A 19,609-nucleotide genomic window follows, 5' to 3' on the forward strand; every position below is an offset into this window, starting at 1 on the left:
CGAGGAGAGGAAGACAGAGCCTCTTGGTAACTAATTTTGATGATGCTTTTTGTGTCAGGGTCAAAGGTTAAATACGGCCACACTAACCCGCTTCTTCCAGAATTAAAACACAAGACATTTTTCTGTAGCTTTTCCAGAGGGCTCTTTGCACTGCTGGAGAAATGGTTCCAACCAGGCCCATTGAACAGGGACACCTGACTGCTGGGGGCGCATCCCTGTTCATTTGGACAGAACATCCCAGCTCCTGGCTGCGTGGTTAGAAGTATTTACCATTAGGACCAAGGTAAAAGGAATGTAAAGTGGCACTTACAAATGCCAGAGTCCCTCTGTCATCCCTCATCCTCTTCTGAATAACGCCTCCTGAAATGCACTGGAAAAGGACGGGAGGAGAGAATGCAGGGGAAGCACACACTAAGGAACTGTAAGGACCACACAGGAAACGGCCGCCTTGGCTGTAAAAAGGAAGTATCAGCACACGTCTGTGTCACAGGGTGCAAAGTGCTTCTGCTCATATTACCTCACTGGAGCTTCACTGCAAGCCCGTTAGGGAAGTGCAGTTTGTTTCCACCCCATTCTAACAGTGAGGAAAGTGAACTTCTGAAAGGGCAAGTGGCTTGCCCCAAGTCTTGCTCCTAATAAGTAGCAGCACCAGGATTAGAAATCACTGTTGTTCCCGCGACTGCAGGAGACAACAGACAGGCGTCCTCCATGAAGACATACGGGGCTTCCCAGAAAACCGAGACCTGCAGCAAGAAGCTCAGAGGAATGGCAGGCCAGACATGTGTCTCCTGCACTCATGTTCCCGAAGCTGACCCTGGGGAGGGGTGCTTCAGATCTGGCGGATAAGAGAGGAGTGAACTGTGGAGAAAACTGGGGAAGCCACCTGGGGGTGCCTGAAACTGAGGATCCCCATGCTCTCCCCGCACTTTGACCGAGAGCTGATTTCCCCCCTTTACCACCCTCTCCTGGTTGCGGGAACAGTCACACCCCAAGGCAGAGACGAGAACTCCCAAGGGAGGCAGTTGTCTTGCAAGGAATGATTGTCCAAGTGTCAACAACCTGCTGCTTCCCAGAGCCTCGGGGTCAGAGGCCAGGATGGAGCACAATGGCTTTCTCGAGCTGAAGGGTCCAGGGAGAGGGGCCTCTGGGGGGTCTCCGGAATGCAGAGGCTCTGAGTCCAAGACCGGAGTCTCCCGTCCTACCCTTTTATATCCCCCCTCCCTCCACAACCCCAGGCACCACTAGCCTCAGAAACAGGAGTCCGAGGAAGGGAGAGGAATGGTAACAGCCTACACACACATGCATACACACAAAGCTTTATTACACGAGACATGTGGAGCAGATCCTTCACCACCCCCACAAAATAAGTGTGCCCTAAAGCAGGACAGGCGAAGGGGAGCAGAAAATTCCGTTTGAATGTCCTCTTGGGCCCGCAAGCCTTCCCTGCCCACTGTTCCCATCAGGGTTGGGTACCTGTCCTTGCATGACACTGGGGAAGGACATGTCTCTCTCACAGCCCTCCCCGTCTGTGAGCTCCTGGCAGACAGCAAGGCAGGCTATCTTTGGATGCTGGCACCTCGTTTGGTGCGCAAACCCAGCTGATGAATGAGGAAGGAACAAAAGTTTGAGGAATCTCTTCCTTCTGAAACTTTCTTCGCACTAAATGTTACGGATGTGGAATAGTTTGCACATGGAATCTCTCCTTGTCCCGGTCAGGTCTCATTTAGTCAAAAATCCTAGGGCACCTCTCCCCCAAACTTCTGCCCATCATGTGACTGAATACTTAATTACTGAATGGACCAGCCCGCTTCCCAGTTTATTTTCTCCATAATTAAAAACACATTATAATGCTCTCATACAGCACTCCTTGTACGTGTGGGGAGAGCATGGCAAGTGCGGTGGAGGAAGCCACGGGAGGGCCTGTGAGAGCCCGGACGGGAGGCGGTGCAGAGGGCAGGCTGGGTGCACTGGCACCGCAGGGCATCCCGACGCCACAGCCCCCGAGGTGTCGAGAGATGTCACAGTTATAACAATGCCTTACATGTGAATTGTGCTCTGCACCTTACAAAGATGCTACCTCTTTCCAAGATCTTTCTGGTTCTCACACCCATCTTTGTGGTATATAGAGAAAGTGTGGTTTTCTAATTTTTCAGATAAGGAATCCGAGACTTGCAAACATTGAGTGACTTGTCCACAGCCACACAACTGGCAAGTAAAGAGCAAAAATCGGAATTCAGAAGAGAACGGATTCTACTTCCCTGCTTCCAACCAGCAAGCTCCCTTTACTGTTTTTGGTTAAACACACAACAGGTATTTAGTGAGTGACGACTAATTCTAACAAGTACAAGGGCTCAGGGACCAAAAGATGGTTTAGAGCCCAAGTCATGGAGCAAGATGGCCAGAGGCTGGAAGTGGGGCGTGTCCATGGTGCAGGAGAAAGTGCTTTCTGCCGCTTGGCGGGGGGGAGGTGGGGTGACAGAGAAGCACCCTGTCCTAGTCTGCTCTGGCTGCTCTAACAAAATACCATGACTGGGTGGCTTAGCCAACGGACAGGTATTTCTCATAGTTCTGGAGGATGGAAGTCTGAGATCGGGGTGCCAGCTTGGTCGGGTCCTTGGCCAGGGTTCTCTTCCTGGCTTGCCGACAACCGAGTTCCAGCCGTATCCACGTATGGCGGAGAGAGAGAGACGGACACAGAGCAAGACAGAGATGGTGCACTCGAGGCCCTTCCTCGTCTTACGAGGGCGCTCACCCCGCCACGCGGGCTCCACCCTCACGACGTCACCTCGACTGGCCCAAGGCCCCACACCTCCATACACCGTCACACTGCAGGCTCGGCTTCCACCTGCATCTGGGTGGGAGGCACATTCCCTACGGGACTGACACGCTGAGCTGAGAAGGGTGTGGCAGGCAGGCAAGATACACGGGAGTGTGGGGCTCAGGAGAAGGTACGCGGAGGAGAAAAACAGCAGGAGACGATGGGCAGTTATGTGGCTCTTTATGACCACGTTGCAGGCAACGACAAAAGATGAAGGCCGGAGACTCTGATGGTGACACACTGTCTGGGCCACACAGTGGACTCTGATCTTACCCCTTAAGGAAGTTCTCACGCTGGCCATGCATCCCAATCTCCTGGAGAACCGTAAAAAATGTCTCGTCTCAGCCCCACGCCGGAGATTCGGATTCACCCGGGGCAGGGGCGGGGGATGGGGAGGAGGGAGGCGAGGGGAGTCCTTGCTGGGCTTTTTTTTTGAGAGCTTCCCCAAATGATTTTAATATGTAGCTGTGGTAAGACAACGAGAATATTTTGAAGGATAAGCGCAGGAGAGGCAACTTCGACTGTGCACATCAGATACCAGTGACATCCTTACTTAGGATCTAGGCACGAGGCCAAGCACTAAACCTGGGCTGGACTTCTCCCTCCCCCCTGAATTGGAATCCTCCACTCCACCTCAGTCTGAGGGAAATGAGGCAGGGATTAGGGGACAACAAGGCACTGTATGTCACCAGTCTGGGATCTTCAGTGTTACATGAACCTGTCACTTGGGGTCCTTCCCCAGAGCCAGATCCAGATCAGCAGGCTGCAGCCTGTCTAACTGTGGGCGCCCCAGATGCAGACAGAGACGTGGTGTGGGGACACGTGGAGCCATGGGTTTCTGGGAGCAGAAGGAAGGATTTCTGGCAGACAGTGGGGTATGTCACACGACAGACAGTACACCAAGCCCCCACAGCATATATTATATTTGATTGCCCTGTATCATTAGTTATCTTTTCAGATACTTTTGTGTTTTTCTTGCTAGCGATGGTTAACAGGCGTGCGAAGGCAGAATTTGGGTCTGATTTTTCTATTTTGCAACATTTCACAGAGTGCTTAGAAGAGCCCAGCTGGGACACAAACGAGGTCTGAGGAGTGAGGAGCAGTGGCACGGTGCTCACTCTGGGCTCCTCAAACCCGCAGGGGCCCTGGTGCTCCCACCGCAGACAAGTGGACTGCCAAGCAGGCCACAAGGGACAGATGTGCTTCTCTGGAGATTCCCAGGAGAGGGGAGGAGGATTACTGCCTAGAGATGACAGAATTGTGGGCATCCTAGGGAACAGGTGGGGTGGCTCAAGACCAGCATTCCTGGGTTCTAGCTCGGTGTCTCTCAAACTTGTCATGTGGTCCTGGACAAATCACTGCACCTCATGGGGGCTCGGAGTCACCCACCCTATGCCTTTTGCTCCAGCTGTGATGGCTAGGAGTCCACCACTGTTAGAAGCCTAGACCTTGAATTAGCCTTTCCCAATATGAATATCGCCCAACAGTGGGCCTGGTGCATGGAAATGATCATTCCAGGCTCAACTTTTGGAAGGTGGGGGTGCGGCTCAGTGACTTACCACTGGGTGAGACAAATCCTCTGAGTAGCAGCCAGACCCCTCCTGGCACCCAGGAGCACAAAGTGGGGAGCCCTGAAGTATTCCAGAACAGGGAAGGCAAGCTAGGAAGCTTGCTGCCAGGCCGAGACCCCACCTTTTGGACCACCTCTCTGGAGACAGGGATCCCAAGGCATTTCAATATTTAAAAAAAAAAGAAAAGCAAAACAACACTTGGCACACCTTCATCTGTCAAAAACCTCCAGTGTGGTTCCCAGAGGAGAGAACTCAGAGAGACTCCAGGACCCAAGGGGCAGCTTTCAGATGCAACGTCTCCCCCTTTCCAATTCCTGTAACTAAAATGAATATGGAAAAGATAATTACCTTTAAAACATACTTAATACTTGAGCACATTATCTCCACCTGCAGAAAAAGAATGTTATCTGTGGGGATCTTCCCCATAAGCTTAATCCAATTGCTATCTTAAAACCCTCTGGAGTCCTGTGAAACAGTAATAGAAAATCCGAGGCAGAGGCTGGAAGCATTTTATATTTGTTTGGTTGCGGGGAATGTGCATCCCATCCGACAATGGGCACTTAGAGACAAAGTCATTTCCAATCTGTAATGGATCTTCTCCTAGAGGGGGCAGGGAGGATTCCGTCTGGCCTAAGCCTGCCATCCCCCTGTTGGGTAACACTCCCTGATGTTCAGAGAAGGAAATTCAAAAAGAAAGCCTTTTCCTAATACCTGTTTGGGGTTCTTCTCCTGTAGGACATCTTCCCTAGTTGGGCCCGGGACACTTAACATGTGGAGATGCTCAACTTGCTACTTAACTCTGGGTTTTAACTTGGCAAATAAATCAATGTCTGGGTTTTCCGCGGGCTGCCCAGCCCCCAGGCAGAGCCATTCGTTAAGTTAGTAGAGGAGGTAAATTACCTGCTCAGACCCTGCTCTGGACGAGTGGCCATTTGCAAGGCTGGAGAAAACTAAAGGAAAACAGCTTCTGAGAAGACTGAATGTGGGAACTGCGTATGTTCCCAGCACCTCGAGTTTGCCTGGAATGGCCACACCAGCAGGTGCTTCTGCAGGCCCGGCCAGCCCGGTTTACCTCGCTGACAGAGCTGTGATAGGTTAAGGGGTGACAACGTGCTGCACCTCTGTTAGTCGCCTCTCCAGCCTGCGTGCCCTGGAAGGTCCTCCCTGAAAGCATGGAGGACACAGGGGCATCGTGATGCTCAGGGAAGTGACTTGAGGCTTGCAGAAAAAAACGATCAGAGGTGGGGAGATGAGTAGGAAACCACTAAAATGAATCGTCAAGATACAGGTTTGTTGGCGTGTGAGTAGCAGATTATAAAACAACATGCAATGCATATTATCATCTCATTTTTGCTTAAAAGAAAACTGAAAAAAGTGGTAAGACTACAGGAGACACATTTCTTTTGCTTGTAAGTATTCCCTAATTTCTCCACACTAAACACATACTCTTTGTATGAGTGATTCTTTTCTTAAAACTGGCCCATCCTGTCCCTTTTCTGTCTTCAGAAAGAGCAACAACTCCCAGGCAGGAGGAGGACCGGCTTTTCTTCTTGAGGTCTGCACAGAAAGCAACTCTCCAGTCTCCTCCTGACTTTGCCGACATCAAGAGTCACATCCTTCTCCCTTTGATGGTCCTGACCTGATCCTTCCTTTCTTCCTTCCTTCCCAGTTCTGAAAACAGAGGAAAGGGTGTCTGAGCTGTCCTACTCCTCACTGCCTTCTAGGAACAGAATGAATCTGAAGGCACCGGAGCCTCCTGCCTTGTCTAAATGGTCACCAGTATACAAATGCTGCCTTTCTAGAAAGTCCTGTGATGCAGCAGGTTATGCTGAGTCTGTAAAAGCCAACAACGTACCTGCAATTTACTTTTTATTTTAGTTGAAATAATTCACAAATCATAAAATCCACCCCTTCAAAGCATACGGTTTAATGGTTTTCGATGAACTCACAAAGTTGAACAAACATTAGCAACACTGATTCCAGAGCATTTTCATCATCCCGGAAAGAAACCCCACACACATGTGTTGTCACTGTGCCTTCTCCGGCCGCTCAGCCCCCGACAACTACTAATGTGCCGCGTTCCTGCAGATTTGCCTCTTTGAACATCTCACATAAGTGCAATCACGCAGTACACAGCCCTTTGCGCTCGGCATCTTTTCTGTTAGTTTCAGCACGCGCCGTGTTGTAACGCGTCTCAGTACTGATTTCCTTTTTATGGCTGAATAATATTCCATCAAGTGGATATAACGCATTTGTTTATCTGTCCATAGTTGCCGGACATTTGGAGAGTTTCTATTTTTTGTCTATTATGAACAATGCTTCTATGAACATTTACGTACAAGTCTGTATGTGGATGTATGCTTTCAATTCTCTTGGGGTGAAAGTTGCTTTTTAAAAATAAAATCTTGTTATTAGATTGTCATTTGTCTCTCACATTAAAAAAAAAAGAGTACAAGACATTTAACAATGGTTTTAAAAATCTGAAACTTCCAACGACTTGGGTTCCCAGGAGCTGATAGTCACCTTCCTTGCTGAACCCCAGTCACACACACACACACACACACACACACACACACACACACACACACTTTTCCTGCAAAGCACTGTTTTATGGCCAAGTCTTACACTCTTCCACCCACCACCAGGGCTCTGCAGCGCCTCCGCCCCGAGCTCCTCCCCTGCCCTGTTTGGCCTCTCAGCAGGGATCCGAGCTGCAGCATATGAAAAATTTAAGCTGCTTTTCTAAATATATACACTATTTAGCCTACAGTCTATAAAATATTTACATTGTTTGTCCTTCACACCTTCGATATCTGCATTATTTACAGTACAATCATGGAAACATTAACCCGTTTTCTGACCTGAGCACTTCCCCCCATTCCTCACGTCACCAGTGTGCACAAGCCGTGAGGTGCAAACGTGTGGTCCCTCGCCCAAATCAGGCCCTGGGGATGCAGGGAAGAACATGGTGTCCAAAGCCAGACAGACAGACTGCAGTCACACCTGTCACCCCCATGGGTGACCAGTAAGCATAGACCACAAAACTTAAGGGGGCAGTTTTACATGTCGAGCTCAGTGACCCACTGTTAGTGACATCTAGCTGCTCCCAGAATCCCCCGCTGTGAGGAGTGGGAGATCATTCCTATCTATCCCAGGCCCCAGTCACCTCTCCAGGCGTGACCTCCATCCTCCTTGAAGTGCACAGAACACCTCGCCCCCCACTCCCTCTGCCAGGCCCCTGGTGAGCCGAGACAGCAGCTACGACCGGCGAGTGCCAGCGCAGGCCCACTCCCAGGGTGTGAGTCCTCCGGCCGGCACTCATCTGTCCTGATGGCGGGAAACCGAGGCACCTGCCAGCAGGACAGCGGCATTCTTGTCCCAGAGCTCTATCAAAACCTGTTTCATTACACTTGTGGCTTTTTCTTTTCAGAAGTCCCTCCTCATGAAAAAAAGTGAGACTCAAAGGTAATATTTTTCTTATTTATTGTGTGATATTAACTTTTAAAATTATATAAATGATACATGCCTATCAATAATAATGGTTACATAGTAATAATTATTATTATTTAGAAGTAGATAAAGCAGAGGTAGGATCCTCTTTGCTCTGTGATTCCATTATCTAAAGACATTCACTGTTCATATAGACATGGCACCTCCCAGAATCTTACAGGATGGCTCCTGTATTTGATACAAAACGGGATCACTATACATAACCTGCTTTCTCTAAGCTGCTTCCACCACCCACACATCGTGAGCATCTTCCTGAGGCAGGCACCATCATTAACAGATCCCTTACCTTTGGACACGTAGGTTGTTCCCAATGCTCTGTAATTACATATAGTGTGGCATCAGCATCCCTAAGGGAAGCTAAAAAATTGACCTTTAGTACCTAAAGGCCAAAGCCAGGGATAAAATAACCCTCGAGGGTTTCTGAGCCTCTGCCCCCCTGTTCCAGGCGCTGGCCCGGGGCGGCTCTGCAACACCACCTTTACTTAGACGGCCCCTCTGCCTTGTGCCCCAAAGTGTCCAGCGTACAATCAACCCTCATCTCCTGGTCATTTAACTCAGGAGACATTTTCCCCTCCCTCCTCCTACCTCCTCTCCCCCTTTGCTACCTCTACTTACCCTGCTTCTGTTTTGAATCTCTAAAATAATGTGACAAGTTAATGATGGTACAATTATCTAAATGTTTAACAGACATGTTATCTAAGTGAGTCGGACTGAGATTCCATCCCGCTGACAATAAACATCAATGGTGGAGCAGAAAGCAATAGGCAAATTATAGCAAACCCTGCAATTTCAATGCTATTAAATTTGGAGGAATAACAGCCTTGAGGCCTGTAAACTCTGAATAAAATAGGCCCTTGTGTTTGTCCAACTATTAAATCAAAATGCTACCAACATCCTAGAAAAAGCAAGGCGATTTATGGCCTTTCAAGTTTCAGTTACACATTGGTTTTTATTAAGTCCTTTCTGTCATCGGGCAGCAGCAGTGTGACGAGGGAGAAGGGAGGGCAATCCGAGAGGAAGGGGCTGGAAAGCAGCGTGGAGGAGAAAGGAGAACTTGGGGGGGGGGCACAGCAGCAAGGGGCGGGGAACCAGGGAACCAGGGGCGGAGGCTGGTGACTGGGACTACGGTATGAGGGCCGTGCTCAAAGGGAAGGAGCAGCTCTGAACAGTGAGCATGATGGGTGTCCTCGAAGTCCCGTCAGACTCTCCACTGGGGCCCCCAAACTTGAACCCTAGTCCTTCTGCTGAACGAGACGTATTAGTTAAGCCTCACTGAGCCTGTGACTCTTCATCAGTGACACAGGCACTGGGCTTGCCCCTCAGAAGTGTTGTGAGGGCTAAGATCATCTCTGCAGGCAGCACTGCTCAGGCACAGGCCAAGCTCTGAGCAACAGTCCCGGGCTTGCTCAGATTCTGTCATTCCCCTCAAATTTCTAGAATAGTTTTGAAAGGCAAACGATCTTCCTTTTCAATCTACTCTTCAGACACAGTATGCACTTACATTTTTATTGAATAAGCTTCTGAATAAAGTGAAACAAATACTTATCGACTGAGGACAGACAGAAACTGTAGACATCTAAAAATAACAACTGAGCGGCTGCCTCTGAAGGCGTGTGCTCTGCATCCCAGTCACTGGGCTGAGCACTCTACACGCATTATCTTACTTGGTCCTCACGACAACCGTATACAGTGAAGTCAGACTTTACAAATGTGAAAAATGGGACTGAGAAAAATGTAGACCCTCAATACCAGATCAGGATCTCGGGCTGAGCAGGGAACAATAAAATCCCCCAGATAGTTTTTTCTGGCCTAATTCTTACACCCAACGTTTGAAAGGCAGATAAAAGTAATTTGTCCCATGGCATAAAACAAGCCTGTGACAGAGCCTTTCTCCTAATTCATTATTCTTTCCAAACATCGTACTACCCCCTCTCCACACACAAACAGCATTTATGGTCATTTCTGCTGCACTGGGTGGTTGGTGAAGGCAGGACCATGGAGATCTGCTGGCTGCTGGACCCGCACGCCAGGGCCCAGTACAAAGGCCTGGCATGAAGCAGGTGCTTATGGCCACGACCGAGGGAATGAGTTACAACCTTTTCTGACCAAACCTGCCTGGGATAAACTTTGCTCTTTAAATTCCAAGATAGTCCAAACCTCCAACCCCCTCCCTGCACTGCCCGAAGCAGCAACGCTCCACATGAAAAGTACTGGGGCGATGAGTGGGAAGAGCATGGAGGGGTTTTAGGACGCTGGAACTATTCTGTACGGGGCAGCTACAGTGGACACAAGACTAAACCGTAACATAAACTCAGACTTTAGGTGATGATGATGTGTCACGGAGGGTTCACTGCTGGTAACAGGCGTCCCACTCTGGTGCGCAGTGCTGGTAGTGGGGACAGTGCATAAGTGAGGGCAGGGCATATGAGAGCTTTGTACTTTCTGCTCAGCTTTTAGTTTTAGAAATAAACTTAAAATTGCTCTGAAACAATAAAGTTTATTAATTTAAGAAAAGCACTGGGGGCCCCTCCAGAAAGTAGCCAGCAGGTCTGAGGAGTCACTAGGGTAAACAGCAGCTAAGGATGGCTTGTCTGGGCCAGCAGGTGACAGCTGGACTGTCCTTCCCTGCTCCACAGCCAGCAGCTCCAACAGAGCTGCAAGTCCTGTGCTGGGAAAATAAAACTCTATATTAGGCGTTAGGCCTGCCTTTATAGTAACAGCACGAAATGAGGTCAGGACTAAGTCTGAGCTGGTGCTCTGACCGCTGCACATGACTCTCCCTCCCGCAGCACCTCTGACGTCCTGTGGCCATTTCGGGCTTGAGCTTTCTCATGTTCGATTTCTTGGCACAGCACATGAAACGCTATACAAATCACCCCTGATATTTATAAAAGTCAAATGCTATTATGTTTTCAATGAGGAGCTCATACCAACCTGCCTGGAGTCCACGTGTCTATGCGATGACCTTGTCCTCACTGGTACCCTCCAGCATGGGCAGGGGTTCGAAGCTCGATCTGCCTTTTTTTTTCCATGTGAAGTTTTAGCTAGATCGACTTGTTTCTCACCATCTGGCCCCTCTCCCTTGCCCAGCTCCTCTGCGGCCGGGCACCAGGAGGCTGACCTTGAGAGGAGGGGCCACGACAGTTGCTGGGTTTCCTACTGCTGTGGCGCAGGGCCGGCCGCCCTGACGCAGTTGCTCGGTGCCCAGTGCTGCCCCTCGTGCCAGGCCCTGGGCGGGGGGTGAGCAAAGCTGGCAGCCACCCTGAGCGCAGGAATGTTGCAGCTACCCTTTAAATCCCCTCCCCGCCCGCTGCTTCTGCTGCCGCTCCCTGACTCACCCACCACAGAAAGTCCTCCAAACAAGGACTTCACTTTCTACTCTGATGTTCAGAGCCAGAGACTGTCCCTGAAGCTTTTCCTAAGCATCACTAACAGATGAGGAGTGAGAGAGGGATAAGCTGGTGACAAACACCACCAAGGTGGAGTACACCTCTGTACCTTCCAAGTGGGCAGTCGCAAAGCCGCAAGTGCACACTGCGTGCACGAGGGCCCTTGCCCCTGCCCCCTTCCAGTGCGACAGCAGGGTGCCTCCCAGCCTCCTGCACAGTACAGATGTGTGCAGGCTGGGACAGGGCTCCCTCCAGCGCCTGCTCCCTGCCAGAGGGGCCGGCAGACGCCACAGCACCACTGCCTGCCCTTGCCGCCAGGTGCGTTAGCCACGTCTAGACTGCAGGGCCCTCATGCAGACAACAGAGAGAGGATGAGGGCCAGCATCTCAACATTCGCATCTGCTTGAATGCCTTCCTGTGTGACACAGGAATGTGGAGACTAAGCAACATTTTCTAGGCCAATAAAAGAAAGTCCTTATTTTGTAGTCAGAGTGGAGAGAACCTTGGACTGGAAGTGAGAACTCGTGGGTCCTAAGTCTTGGCTTGTTCTTAACTGACCTTCTTGCAAATAGGGGCTTCTGAGCCCTGGTTTCCAAGACTGTTGGATGGGCAGAGTTGACTCCCCAGTGTGCACATCAGGTCCAATGCCCAGGCCCCCACAGGGTAGAGAAACGGCAATGAAACATGGAGTGCGTGAGCCCCAGGCCCACGTTCTAATGGCCTAGTCCACCCTGCACTGGTCCTCTTTAACCTATCCAGGTCTCAGTCTTCTCTAGCAAAGGACAGGGAGGAAAAAATGTCTATGTTTTAGAACTGTAGTGATCAAATAAAATGACAGCTCCAAAGTACCTGAGTACTCTAACAAGTACGGCTATTGTTCCCAGGCAAGTTCACCCTACATGTTCATTTCCCTCACAACCTTGCAACAAGAAGGCAGGGAACAAGAAGGCAGGGAACAACTTTTGTTCAGCACTAGGTACTGGGTTTATGAAGCCCTTTGCACATAATAGGCACTTTAACACTTAAGGAATAAGTGAATGAAGAAATGAACCAGCTGCACAGACTACTCTGATCTGCAGCAAGTCCAGGTCACTAAGCTGGCGGGCCTGATGGGGCGGGTCAGGAGCTGGAGGAGAGCTGAACTGCTGGGGGGCGAGTCTACAGGTCCAGTTCAACCTAGCATGCCAGGCCTGTAAGGCTTTCCTTAAGATTCTGAGCCCCAGGACCCAACTCAGGAGTGACATTAGCCATCTTGTGCTTGCCTCTTCCTCTTTTCTTTACCAGGGCACTAGGAGGGCTCTGACTACAGAAGGCAGGATACCCAGGTTTCTGACGGTCACACACATGGGCAAAGACATCAGCAAGACACGTAAGGTTCCAGAGCCCTCGAGGGCACTGACCAGCGAGGCCCCCTCTGAGATGGGCAGGCCATGTTCCTGGTGCTCCTAGAGGGTGGACCTCTGCTTTGTGCTGTGCAACGCCAGCTCCGCAGCTTGTCCGGCCTAGGTTTGTATGTCATCTGTTTAGGCATCGGTAGGGGGTGATCCCCCTGGGCATTCCAGGCACCAGAACTTTGAATAAGAATCTGCTCTGTGAGGTAGTTCGACATGAAGAAAAACTTCATTCTGCCCTCACCTCTCCCAGCTGCACTCAGAGGGCTCCGGTGGCTGCTAGTTCTGTGGACCATGGGAAATGGCCCGCAAGTCAGAGGACGAGGCACGGATCCTGGGAGGTTCCACCTCCACCTCGCTGTGCACCACCGCGATTCCTCCTCCACCGTCACCATCACCACCAACCTGGCCCTCCTCCTCTCACCTACCCAGTCATGGGGAAGGGGGGCCCCCCGGGCCGCTGCTGAAGACCATGAGGATGCAGTGATAGTAACCACCACCACCATTTACTGCATGTTAACTCTACACGAGGTCTACACTTAGTGTGTCTCGTGAATGATTAAATCAAATCCTCACCACACCCCTTACAGGACAGACGCCTCATAACCCACTCGATGAAGGAGGAAACCAAGGCTTAGAGAAGTTACGCCCCCTGCCCGAGATCATAACACGTGAACACAGTGGAGCTTGCGTTCGCATCTGTAAGCAGCCTGTCACCACGCCCCAAGTTGCGGGCTGTCACCAGGCACCAAAACCCCCGAATATGACTTCGGGCTCCACGGGTCCCTCCTCCCCGAAGCCAGCAAGACAAACGTGATCCACCCTATTAGGGCCCAAACTTGCCCAGGGAGCCAAGTCCTCTAGAGATCGTCCTGTGCACTCCCCCGCCTTAGGGCAGGTGCGTGCTCCCCAAGGAGGCACAGGCACACCTGCCCTTCCTTCTCCTTGGGCTCTGGCCTGGCCCACAGACACCAGCACCGGCCCATCTCCCCTCGTTCAGATCACAGGGGGCCAGCTGCTCTGAGTTCCCTACATACGGATTAAAAGAGTTGAAGGTTCCCATAGGTCACCCCAAGGCCTCCCCCACAGGGCATGGTGAAGACCGACCCAACCCCCTCGAATTCAGCGAGCAGCCAAGGGGTCTCCCCTGCCCTCCAATCCATGCCACCCAGTCCTGTCTGCTGCCCTGAGGTCTGTTCAAGTCCCAGATGGGGATGTACAGTGGCCTGGACAACATTATGATTTGTAAAAACCACTCCTAATTAGCTTGACTTTGAATAAAGAGGGTAATTATTTTTAAATTTATTAACTGCTGCCTGGACGGAGAAGTTTCCAGATCAAATGACACAGAGAAGCTATTTCTGTTCAGTGATGCAGCAATTTATATTACTGATCGGTCATTAAAACCTCTGGCACAAAACCACTTGTGTTTCCTGAGCCAAGATAGTGTCCATGTGTCAAATTTCAAGCCCAGAGTATAAATTAAGCCATTAATGGTATTTATCAGTTTATCTGGACTTAAAGAACTACTTACTAATTTAAGATTTAAAGGACTACTTACTAATTTAAGACCTTCTTGATATAGAACCCAAGTGGTGTGCTGGGCGTGCGTGTGTACGTGTGTGTATGTATGTTTTCTCACTTTTTATTTTGCTGGAAAGTGGGAAAAAATTCTGTTGTGTGAATGAAGTACAAGCATATTGGGGAGCTGTGTAGCTGTTAATTCCTCACCGCTCACAACCCAAACATTTCGGAAGGAGCAGTGTTTTGCAATATGTATTCCTCATAATATAAAAGGTGTAAAGCGATGTCTGTTTATCTCAACGTCTTTGCCGTACCAAAACAGAACACTGAAGTGTTACAACAAAGCCTGAGCCCAGCCCAACCATAAGTGTGGCCTCTCGGAGCACCAGCTTGAGCCCATCAAGATTTTGGAGATGGGGGATAAGGGGGGGCCACACACACCACGATACAAATCCAGGCTAAGTGGGGTCAAAAGGATCATAGGTGAAGATGACAGTCTTTTGGCTAAAATGGAACTGGAAATACCTTCTACCAAATACACTTTCCAGGGTCAAGAATACCTGTATGACCCCAGTATCACCCGTCTGATGCAATGCTACATATCAGCTCTGTGAATCCCCGACGTGGCGGCCTTAGGCATGGAACTCCCAAACCCAGTGTGTTTCAGGAAAACTGTATCCTCTACCAGGAGGAGGACGTGGGCAGCAGGGTGTTGAGGATTCTTAATTAAGTGGGTCATGTGAATCCACAAGACCTACGCCCAGATCAGGACCATGAACTAAATGGTCTCTGAAATGCTCCCTTTAAACAGTAAATCAAAATGCAGGCATCTGGGGAGTTGTGGAAAGAGCACTGAAGTTGGAGGTGAGTCAAGTTCCAGCTCTCCACTTCCCAGCTGGTGGCTGCCAGACCTCGATTTTCTCATCTCTTAAGTGGGTATAATACAGGAAAGTGTTTTATAAACTTAGGTATCAGAAGTACAAGGTGGCATTCCCATGACTTCACTCTCCCAGCATCTCCACTCTTCTTCCTTCCTACTTCTCTCCCCCTGTTCTCCTGTTGACTCCTGGACAATACCTGGCAGCCCACGGGCTTCTCCCAGTCCAATCCCTTGAGCATTATCGCAGCCACTCCGTATGATCAGGCCTCTCTCCCCTGGTCATGCAGTTCCTCCTTTAGAGCAGAGATGACGACTAAGTTTCAAGTTGTGCTCTTCCAGTGATTACTAGAGAACTCTGAAGCTCTATCTGGGCTGCATTGGAAGTGGCACTATAAGTGACAAATGAGCTCTGCCACGTGTCGGAAAAAGCCACCTCCTTGCTGACCCCGCCCCGAGGACGAGGGTGCTGCCGCACCTCTCCCGGGAGGGTGCAGCCTGCCTGCACCGGGAGGAGGGTGCAGCCTGCCTCGCTGCAGGGGGAGCTTGCCTGTAGCTCGCACCCAGGTGGGGAGGAAGCCTTCCTCAAAGTATCCACCTTGGTCTCTCACCCTTCATTTGGATCCATTTTTTCCATTCCTTTCCCCTTTCAAGAGCTCCATGTACTCAACCTGGAGATAAAGCAAAAGTAAGGCTGAATGGGCTGGGCCTCACGTGCGTTCCAGCGGGGACCAGCACTCTATTCCTTTTGCAGGTGAGGAGACTTGAAGGGCAGCAAGGAGCAGTAACAAGTCCCGGATATTCATCTACTAGACAGTGGAGTTAGAGCCCCTCTCCTAGGCTTCTAACTCAAACTCCAGGGTCTTTCCGATCATATTTGAAACAAATACCCTTTTCTGGAAAGTGTTGACCACTTTCAAGTTCTCACTGACTTAAAAAAATCCTAGAAAGTCATTGGTCCTAGGACACATTCTGACTTTCAAAGCTGAATCAATACCCAAATTCTCAACACAGGTGAAAAGTCATTAACACCACCAAACTGTACACTTAAAACTGGTTAAAATGGCAAACTTTATATTATTTTCTAGAGCTTTAACACTTTAAATAGAGTCCTATTAAAATCACAGAGTACTAAAATCACTGAACTGTACACTTTAAACGGGTGAACAGTGTGACATGTGAATTATATCTCAAGAAAGCTATTTGGGTGAAAAAGGGCAGGGAGTGTGTCTTGGTCAATCACTACCACGTCAGTAATGAGTGCCAGGCACACAGGAGGCACTCAGCAAGTGGGTGGGGTCCACTCATGAACAACATCCCTCAGCTCACCCAGCAGGGACTCTGCCCCTTCTCCCAGCCCTGGTTGAGTGGGCAGCTTGAGCCCTGCTGCTGCAAGTTGAATCTGGATAAACAGAGTTAAGCTTCTTGGCAAAGCTGGCCCACGACTCAGTCTCCTCAGCCCCCAGATTGGAATTCAGAGCGGGATTCTTGGTTACATGTAGTCTGGCAATAAGAAACTGGCTGGGACCTTGGGAGACCTGGGTCTTCCCTGGCTTCTAAGATACCCAGCTCTGGAACCCTGAGCAAAATTACCCACCAAGTCGCCTTCTCTGTAACAGATGTGGGCAGGTGCATACAGGAGTGACAGCTCACCTAGGAAGCCTGCTCCTTCCTGCCCCAGGCCAGGGCAGCACCAGTCCAAAGCCTATGACACCAGTTCTAGGAGGCGTGTGTTCCACTCAGGAGAGGCAGATTTTTTGAGGTGGCAGAAGAAGGAAATACTGGTGACAATAATTATGATGGCAGCAGCTGACTGTTCTTGCTTCTTCTACTGCAGCCTTTGTGGCAGCTTAGTCACTTGACTCCAAAGACGACTGCCATCATTTCCTCTTTCCTTATATGTTTGTCATTTCTTTTGAGAAGTGCAGTCTAATCATGCACCCCAAAATTTGGGGCTCACCTGTACCTGCTTTGATCAATCAAGTATGGCGGGGTGATGCTGTATGTTCCCAGCCCAGCTTTTAAGAGGGCTGGAAGTCTCTACTTCCTGACTCTTGGAGCCCAGCGCTGTCATGGGGATGTCCAGGCTGCTCTGCTGCAGAGGGGGCACAAGGAGGAGCCCTGAGAGTCTGACAGGGAGCAAGGAAGCCATCCTAGACATCGGCCCAGGAGAGTCCGCAGATGACACTACCTGACTGTAGCCCCCTGAGAGACCCCAAGTGAAAACTGCCCAGCTGAGCACAGTCAACCCACAGAACTGTCTGAGATAATGAGACAGTGCTGCTTGAATCAAGGGTTGCACAGCAAATGATAAACTGAAACACTCCTGTGCTCACTTATCAACATCGGAGCCAGGGCGATCTTTGAAACACATACATCAAGACGTATCATTCTCCCATTCAAAACCCTGGATGGGCTGCTTTCCCCCATCTCTATAAATGTCTGTGCACATGCGTGTGGTGTGCATGTGTATGCAGCTTTTGTGAGATAGAATTCATGTTCCATAAAATAAACAATTCACGCTTTTAAACTACAGTTAACCTTTCACCAATGTGGGCACTAGGGGAGCCAACCTCCCACATAGTTGAAAATCTGTGTATAACTTTGACTCTCCCAAAACTTAGTTGTCCCTCAGTGTCCACAGGGGATTCGTTCCATGACCTCACATGGGCACCAAAACCCGTGTGCCCTCAAGCCCTGTGTGTGGTGGCACAGACCAACGCACACAGTCAGCTCTCCACACCTGCAAACAGGCAGACCAGTGCAGGTAGTGACTGGAAAAGAATCCGCATGTAAGTGGACCGGCACAGTTCAAACCCATGTTAAGAGTGACTGTCTACAGTTGTACACTTTCTAACAAACTCAGAGTTGTGTAGCCAGCACCACAACCAACTTTACAATGTTTTCATCACTCAACAAAGAATGCCCATATGTATTAGCCACCACACCAATCTGTCCCCGGTTCCCCCAAACCCTGGCACTTACTACTTACTTTCTATCTTTTTCTTAAAAGATAGATTATATTTCTTTATTTTTAGAGAGAGGGGCAGGGAGGGGTAAAGAGAGGGGGAGAAACATCAATGTGTGGTTGCGTCTTGCATGCCCCCTACTGGGGACCTAGCCCACAACCCAGGCCTGGCACCCTGACTGGGAATCAAACCAGCGACCCTTTGGTTCTCAGGCCAGAGCTCAATCCACTAAACCACACCAGCCAGGACTACTTTCTGTCACTATAGATTTGCCTATTCTGGATACTTCATATAAATTAAATCATACACCATGCATGATTGGATCTTGCCTCTTGCTTAGAGTATAATGTTTTTTAAGGTTCACTTATGTTGTAGAATGTATCAGTACTTCATTCCTTTTTTATGGAGAAACTACCTCTTGTTCACTCATTTCTCAGTGGGTAGACATTGGGTTATCTCTACTAAGCTTTTGGCTATTATGAATAATGCTGCTATAAAAATGCATGTGCATATTTTTTTGTATATGTATGTTTTCATTTCTCTTGGGTACGTACCTAGGAGAGGCAGTGTTCTGTCACATGGTGACTCTGTTTAACTTTTTGAGGAACTGCCAGACTGTTTTCCAAAGTGGGTGCGACATTTAACATTTCCATCAGCAGTGTATGGGGGTTCCGATTTTCCACATCCTTACCAACACTTCTCCCTGTCGGGACTTTTCCTGTAGCCACATCCCCATGGGTGTGACGTAGTGCCTCACTGTGATTCTGGTTTGTGTCTTGTGGGCTCATGGTGTTGAGCATCACTCCAGGTGCTCACCCACCATTTGTCTATTTTTGGAGAAACATCTAGTTGTAAGACTTCTTCATGTTTTATAACTACCAGTCTCTTAGCAGATGTATGATTTACAAATATTTGGAAACTTTTTGTGGCTCCCTCCCTCACTCTAGGACTCTAAGATGTCACCTTTTAAGAGAGGCCTTCCCTGACCACTTGGTCTAAAATATCACTTTTCTCCCTGTCACTCTCTACCCCTTACCCTGCTTTATTTGTTCTTACCAGCACTTCCTATAGGATGGCATGATATTATGCAGGTGTTTGCCTGTACCATCTCCCTATTAGAATCACAGTTCCATGAGAAATGCCGTCTGTCTCATACGTTACTACACTTTAAATGATCCAATAGTGCTGGGAACATTGTGAGCAACTCAATAAATATTTATTAAGTTAAATACATCTACTACTGTGTAGCAAATGCTTACTGTGAGCCAAACACTCTGCAAAGCACTTTAAATAAAGTATCTTACTTAATCCCTACAATGCTCTATGCTATGAGGTAGGCACTATTATCACACAACTTTTCTAACAGATGAGGAAACCCAAATTAAGAGAGTTTAAGTAACTTATCCATGGTCTCGCAAACAGTAAGGGGCAGAGCCAGGACTAAACCAGGCAGGCTAACCTAGGTGGGAACTTGCCCCTTCCCACCATTCGCTCAGGCAAGTCACCTTCCCTCCTCTGAGCCTCAGTTTCCTCATCTATGACCTGGGAGCAGCTTCCACC

General features: G+C 49.4%; 1 protein-coding gene across 4 annotated transcripts in view; it reads right to left on the reverse strand.

Annotated features, from left to right (window-relative positions):
- The window catches only part of ZBTB16 (zinc finger and BTB domain containing 16), a 184,805-nt gene that overhangs the window by 38,010 nt on the left and 127,186 nt on the right, over positions 1 to 19,609 (reverse strand). The window lies entirely within an intron of this gene.

This window comes from Artibeus jamaicensis, unplaced genomic scaffold (genome assembly GCF_021234435.1).
Source record: "Artibeus jamaicensis isolate MK-2021 breed Jamaican fruit bat unplaced genomic scaffold, CSHL_Jam_final contig_585, whole genome shotgun sequence".
NCBI lineage: Eukaryota > Metazoa > Chordata > Mammalia > Chiroptera > Phyllostomidae > Artibeus > Artibeus jamaicensis.